The sequence below is a fragment of the Crassostrea angulata genome, chromosome 8 (assembly GCF_025612915.1).
Source record: "Crassostrea angulata isolate pt1a10 chromosome 8, ASM2561291v2, whole genome shotgun sequence".
Lineage (NCBI taxonomy): Eukaryota > Metazoa > Mollusca > Bivalvia > Ostreida > Ostreidae > Magallana > Magallana angulata.
Window position 1 is genome coordinate 38,743,775 of NC_069118.1, and position 8,201 is coordinate 38,751,975.

Sequence of the window (8,201 nt, forward strand, 5' to 3'; positions counted from 1 at the left end):
AGAATCGATTTGGAGCAATTCTGCAATTGTCTGCTACATTACGCGTATATGGGAGGCATTTTAACTGTGGTGAATGCCTGTCAGATTATTATAACTAAGCAGAGTGCAGTGAAATTAATAGCATTAATGTAGGCTTAAAGCTTTGTTATGTAAATGTCAACAATACGGTGCGTCGATGTATCTATCTTGTAAATGTTGATATCATATGCAATGTCAACCCGTGCACTCACGGGTCAAAGTCCAGTAAGAATAATAAATTTTGACTTGTGAAAGAACTTAATCATTTTAAGATTGATAAAGCCACAAAAGGGGCAACTGTTTCTTTAAAAGATTTCTTGTTTTAAACTCTATTTATGCAATAACGATTCTTTGATCTTTTGCAGTTTCATACCATTGTTTTCCGTCTCTCAGTTCCTATGATGAAAGCAGTCAACTTGATAGGTTTGTTTCAATCTATTTTGTGAATGTTTTTCTTGTTTGATAATAGGTTAGTCATAGCTGTAACAATGTAGCCCTCTCCGATTTTTTATATCTGATGTTTACTGCCCCCTCCCCCCCGAAAAAAACCCAAAAAAACGGGAGAGGGCTACATTATTGCAGCTAGGTGTTAGGCCTCTGGCTTTTGAATGACAATGTATAGATGGAGTTATTTCCTTATGACTTGTGACAGAGGCTGTTGTGCACAATTCTATTTGACTTTCAAGAAATGTTCAGATAGTAATGAAAATGTAAAGTGTTTAATTACATTTGCTGAGTACAACTTTCAATACTGTAAAAGGGATTATTTACATGTGAGGGAAAATTTATACTACAGCTTAAAACTGGGTAAAATACCCCGCATTTGCACATGCGAATTTACAGGAAACAAAGCTTTAGTGTGGTAAATCACACATTCACAGACTGTATATGTATTTCTTTTTTTTTTGTTCTTCATTAAATAATTTTTGGGAGTTGATTTTAATCAACTATCCTATGCAGTTACTCTGGCAAACCGAAAGTGAAACAGTGTTTGGACCTAAACACAAATCGTCACCGCTGACAAGACTTAGTTCTTGAAAATAATAGAAAAATTCGATGTTATATATGCTGAAGCATTGTTTTTCAAGGAAACTTATCTATAAACACTTTGAAAATAGTCAAATTTTATTTTATACGAACAATTTATATATTTTTGTAGTCTCATGTGTTCCTACGCCAGAGTTTAATAAAGTCTCGTTCAACCAGACGCTCGGCTCTCTCCGTAAATCTCCGACAAGCAGAGAGGCTTTCTTGCTTGTCGGAGATTAACGGAGACAGCCGAGCGTCTGGTTGAACGAGAATTCGATATCAATAGTACCTGGATCTATACGATTCTTAGAATTGTTTCGATTACTAATACATAGTTTGAAATCTATCTTTAAATATTACACAACATGATTCATATGGGGTTTCTCGAAATTCTTGTCGGAAAAGTCTAAAAATTCATATAATATAAAAAAGCGTAATTCAAATACAGACTAGAAAATAATTGCCATGCAAGATAAGTTGATTTTAAAATAAATGATAATCGATAAAATCAACTCCCTTCAGTACTTCAGTACTTTGATATTGTATTTGACTTTGAATATATTTTTGAAATTTTATCTAAAAGGGTCAGTGTCGGAGTTACATGTACACAATCCTAAAGGTCCAAGTACAGCACCTGAATCACATGTGACTAAAGAAGATTTGATGTCCAAACCCTGCAAGAATGGAAGTGCAAATGAATCGGATGTTACACCACAAGGTGATCAATCTTTTTTTTATTTGTGTGAATGTGTGTGTGTGTGTGTGTGGGGGGGGGGGGTAATAGAAGTGATATTATTGAAATGATTAAAACTTTTCTCAATAACTTTCTTTCTTTATTTAAGATGATAATGGTTCATTGATTTGCATCGTTTAATAATTAAAACCCACCCATAATGGTTTCTCTTTTCATTAGGTTTTATGCATGCCTGTCCTTAGTATTTGCGAAGTAAGATATTCATGATATTGTTATTACATAGTGTTCCTTTGAGATCGAAGACGATGATGGAGCTAAAGTTCTTGCAAGCCCAGTTGCAGCCAAGAAGACTAAAAGCAGCTCAAATGATATATCTTTGTTGAAGGGTCTGTCTATCTACAATTTGACGAATTAGCAATTTATTGCTATCCGTTTTCATCCGTCGTTGTGCCTCGTGCGTTAACAATTTTACTTTTTTTACTTCTTAAAAACTACGGGGCTGATTGTTACCATTTTTGGTGTGGGCATCTCTATGGTAAGAGGAATCTAAATTGTGAAATGCATGGCTCTACCATCCCCGGGGCGTCACATGTGGGGCCAAATATGCAAAAAAAGCCACATTTTCAAAAATCTTCTTCTCTAATCCCAAACATGAGGGCAAAAAACTGAATACATGGTTATGATGTTCACTAACCCCTCTACCTAAATTGTGAAATTCATGACCCCTGGGTCAGGGATTCAGGACATGAGGGGGGAGGCAATATGGCAATGTAGTGTTAATGCATATAATGTTAAAATCTAAAATGTTCTTCTCTATTCTCACACATCTGTATAAAAAACTGACTTATAATTATGTTTACCAGGAAGTCCTCTACTGAAATTTTAATTTTCATGTCCCCTGGAGTATGGGTTTTGACTCTAGGGCATGGCAAAAATGGATGTGTAGGTGTTAATGCATATAATGTTAAAGAATTATCCTTTTTACTCCCACACACCTGAAAGGAAACTGAATTCATGATTTTGTAGACCAGATCTTTTAAGTTTTTTGCCAAAATTGTAGGTTTCACAGTTCTCTTTGAAAGATTTCAGGCAGGGAGATGGCCGTCATTACAAATTTATCATTTTCTACTCCAGAATGAAACCTAATTAATTAAATGCATATACGAGACTCCTCGACAAGTTTGTGTATGGGTTATATGCTACTCAGGTGACCGTTAAGGCCTATTGTTTACCCTATTTAATCAAGTTACAATTATTGTTTGGGTGTATTTAGCAGAAAATGTTTTGCTCTTAATCCCTTGATAGATAAATTGAATTAAAACGGCCATTGAAAATTAATATAAACTGTCTATTCGGCAATCCGAGCTCTCCGTGTACGCCGCCATTACAGATGCTATTAATAAATCTGTGCAATAGAGCTAAAATGAATAAACTCGGTGGGTTGTTTTTTCTTCATTAATTTGAAACCTGGAATAAGAGGCCACCAGTCTTAAGCCGCCAGTTTGTCATTGTTCCACAAGTGGCCGCTTAAAACAGGTGTGACTGTATAGCTAAAATCAATTTGTATGCCTTACATGTGTACTGACTAAAGAGCAGCTTTGTTTATTAGTTATCTATTCTTCATGTTATCTTTCATAATAAAATAATTTTTAGGAACTTTTTCTAAGCCTATAGAGGCATTTAAGATAATGTACAAATTACATGTACTTGGAATAACATAAAAGTAACATAATTAAGCCTATTCATAATTAAATGTACCTGTAGATAGGTGCATAACATTACCATGTACATGTACATGATATTTAGAGTATAAAGTTTCTTTCTAAATAGTCAAATGCAATACTTTTACAGAACCTTGAAATGGTAAAATTTAAAATTGATCTCTTAATGTCAATTTTTTCCAGTTAAATGGTCTAAAGATGAGACGGAAGCAATCAAATGCTTCTTCCAAGGTACATCTTTGATAGAAAAGACAACAATACTGGTAACCTACCTAGAAAATATGTTTTAAGGTCACCTTTATTATTAAGTGATAATTTCCTATTTTTTCTGCTTGTCACCAATTGTGTATTGCTATTGAAATATTTAAAACTTCTTGAAAATGTCAATGTCATTTGCTTTCTACTTTAGTACAAAACGTTTATGTGATAAGAACACACCTTTTTAAATTGTTTACAAACATAGCATGGTGAAAAACATGTGCAAGTGAATATTAATAGTCTGTCCCAAGTTATTTCTTCCATTACTTTTTGATTATTTTTAATAAAATTAGTATACATATTTGTGAAAGAAATACAGTTTAAATTGACAAAAGGGAAAATATCCAAGACATCTTCATTGACATATTATCATTTTTCACTCGTAAAAGTTCACAGGAATGGAAACAAATTTCTCATGGAGATTTATAATGTGAAATGTTTACATCCTTTCACCATTCGGAACCCACTTGGAATACCTCATACAATTTTTCAACGATGTCATCCAGGCTATTTCATGGCGGATGCAATGCAAAATCCCTATAGGCTTTCTATTTTGGGTTGTGTATTGAAGCCTAAAGCGGTAGAGGGGACATTTCAAAACAGATAATCTTGATAAAGTGGATGAATGTAGTTTGAGCATGAATGTATTTATGATAATCAAAATAATAAGCAAGAAGAAGTGGGAGCAAAAACTCGTGACAGAGTATGATATGCCTTGTTTCTATACATAGGTACATGTATTATCTTTTTTACATGCATATGTGACAATATAATAATTCTGATTGTTCATATCATTTTTAAAATCTTTTCAAGGTAAAAGAAAAATCCAGGAGTTTTTGGAAAAACATAAAATGTATTCATTGGAAGGGCTTAATGAGAGGACCAAATTATTGAAGATTAGATCTAAAATCTTCAACGAGAGAAAAACAACAAGACTTAGGACATTTAAAAAATTAAATGAAATGAAATCAATGAACAAGCAACAATGAATCTCATCATTTTACATGTAATGTAACTGTAATGTAACAACAAGACGTAGGGCTTGTATGATAATATATTTTTAGCTCACCGAGACGAAGTTGGGGGGAGCTTATGCTATACCGTCGGCGTCTGCGTCCGGACCTGGTAAAAGTTTTTGTTGCAGGTCCTCTATCTAAGTTATTACTTATCCTATCTTCACTAAACTTGCATGTATGATGCATCTGGACCTTTTTATGAACTTGAAAGACTTGGATGCTAAATCTGGGCCATGAATTTCAGATGCTGGAGGAGGTTAAGGTTTTTGGAACATGTTAAAGTTTTTGGTGCAGGTGCCCTTTGGTGGCAATTTCTAAGTTACTACTGATCCAAACTTGCATGGATGATGCGTCTTATGATACTGATGCACCATACAGGCTTGAATGCTGAATCTGAGCCATAGGTTTCGGATGCTGGAGGAGGATAAGGTTTTTAGAGCTGGTTAAAGTTTTTGGAGCAGGTGCCCTCTAATGATTATATCTTAGCTACTACTGGTCCTAACTTCATCAAACTTGCATGGATGATGCATCTTATGATACTAATGCACCTGACAGGCTTGAATGCTGAATCTTAGCCATAGGATTCGGATGCTGGATGAGGTTTAGTTATATTTGAACAGGTCACATCTTTTATAGATAATAGCTTGCATAATAGTTAATTTAATTATAATATAATGAATCATAGAGGTAGCTTCAGATGCAGATCCTGATCTCTATTACCAAGGATGTTTTAAAAAAAATCTCCTACCTCACTCTAACCTGATTGATAGATGTGTTTGTTGTGAAATGATATAACATGATTCATATAGTATTGTATGATTTGATACACTATTGTTTTATATAATACAATATTATATCATATATTATATCATAAAAAGTTATTCAATACAAAGTGATATTGTATCACTATTTTTGTGCATTATGATATGATATTGTATCATTATATTGTTATGAAAAGTATTTTTTATAATGATGCAATAATGTATAAAATGATATTGTATTATATTCTATTTTATCACATGCTATTGTTTCATATTATATTGCCATACATAATATGTTATAATATGATATGATGTTGTATTGTGGTATATAATATCTTATCACATGATATGATATTGTATAAAATGATATTGGTTTATATGATATATTATTGTATTACATGAAGTAGTATTATTTGATATAGTAATATATAATATTGTAACATGATACGATATTGTATAATGTGATATTTTATTATATAATATATTAATGTATCACATGATATTGCATCATGATTTGATACAATGTTGAATCAAATTATATTGTATCTTATGATACAATATCATATTATGTATCAAATATGATATAATATCATACAATACAATATCATACTTAATTATACAATATAATATTGTGTGTTACAAAACTGTGATGTATTATGTGATATGATATTGTATCATATGATGCAATACTGTATCATATATTATGATGTCGTATTATGTGATCAAATGCAATAATGTATAACATGACATGGTGTCATATCATATGTAACAATATCATATTGCATCATTATTTAATATAGTATTTTATTTTATTATATGATATGTATATTGTAAGTATCATAGGATGCAATATCATATTTTATATTTTGTATTGATTAAGATTGTATCTTATAATACCATATGAAATGAACATATGATTATTATACAATTTTTTAACATATGATAAAGTAACATGATATTGTGTTGAAACAGTATCCATGGATATCGAAGATCATTAACCATGATTTTCATGTAATATGATAAAAGTGGTCTCATAAAGGTGGTACTTTATAAAGGTGATGCTTTATAAAGGTGATGCCTCATCTCGGTGCTTTGTAATCTGTGATTACCTTTGTTTCTTATAAGGCAAGAAAGTGGCCCCTAAACGTGATATGTTTTGCAGACGACATCCTAATGTCTTTATGTTTGAAAAAAATAAATATTTTTTTAGCTGCATAATCCTTTTCGTCCTTTAATTTTTTTTTATGCCATGCATTTGATCAGTCATTTTTGTTCCCAGAGTAACTTTCAAACTTTGTCAATTTCTTACATGTGTACTTATTATATATGTTATTCATTAACATTTGTTAATGAATGGTTCATTCAATACATGATCTTTGATCACCTATTTTGATTGTTTTACATGAATTATGAAGAATAAGTCAATCAATTTTAAGAACTTTATTTTCTTGAAATTTATGAAATTTGAAATATAAAGGTTGAGAATAGATTATGAATATTTTGATTTCATAAATTTACAGATCCTTACATACATGATTTCGTTGCACAGAAAAAAATGAAACTGTATAATTGAACTGTAAGTTCACCAAAATAATGGACATGTTATGTACATTGAATTTTGAATGCAAATGATTGCTGTATTAATAAATTTGAAATGATTAATTGTTTAAACTTTCAAAATTGAACTAATGTTTTCACCCTGGTCCATAAATTATGAATGAAATCTATTTGAAATTATTTTTGATGATTAGTAAAGTTTGTTCATGAACTTGAAATGTTTTTTTTTCATTTATTTAATATGTGAAATTCTAAAAAAAACATTAGGACACATGTAGAATGGATTGAATTAAGAAGATAATCCTCAGTAGGGACGCAAATTAAAAATGCTACATGTTTTCCCCATTTTCACAAATTTTGTGACGCGAAAAAAACCCCGGATATACGGTATAAGACTGAAGGTTTTTTCAAAGGTGTGGGCATGATCAATACAGGTTTAGGTATCTCCACACAGTGAAAAGGGCTTGCAAATCACGAAAGTTATGGTAAAAAAAGAATGGTCTACCTAAACCCTAATTAAGTAATATGTTAAAAAATGTATGATCGGTTTCCAATAGCCGCACAAGACAATAGCAAAATAATAGAGGGATAATATAGTATATTTTTTAGGGCTAGTAGTAATGAAAAATCAACAGATGTGAGATTATTGTCATTCCACAGACCTCTAAATGACCATCTATGAATATTAAAAGTCCACACCATCAACTATGTGAGATATTAACAAAGCTTACATATACATGTACATGTGCACAATGACCTTGCATTATATCTTATTTCTATGTTGCGTGGCGATAAAAAATGATAGAGCACTTGCAAATCATGAAAATTATTGTAAAAAAGAATGGTCTACTTAAGCCCTAAAAATATATATATATGAAAATATATGCACGGTCTCCTTAAGCCTTATGAGAGAATAACAAAATATTAAGGAGACCATTTTTAGCTCACCGAGACGAAGTCAAGGGGAGCTTATGCTATACCCCCGGCGTCGGCGTCGGCGTCCGGACCTAGCAAAAGCTTTTGTTACAGGTCCTGTATCTAAGCTATTACTTGCCCTATCATCACCAAACTTGCATGGATGATGCATCTGGACCTACTTATGAACTTGAAAGACTTGGATGCTGAATCTGGGTCCTAAATTTCAGAT

At 31.9% G+C, this 8,201-nt stretch overlaps 1 long non-coding RNA gene across 1 annotated transcript; it reads left to right on the forward strand.

The window, feature by feature from the left end:
- Nucleotides 1-7: 7 nt before the first annotated feature.
- Nucleotides 8-5,678, forward strand: LOC128159216 (uncharacterized). The gene is made up of 4 exons (XR_008240129.1): nt 8-441; nt 1,631-1,765; nt 2,025-2,127; nt 3,646-5,678. It is a non-coding gene; the product is annotated as an uncharacterized LOC128159216 (long non-coding RNA).
- Nucleotides 5,679-8,201: the final 2,523 nt, after the last annotated feature.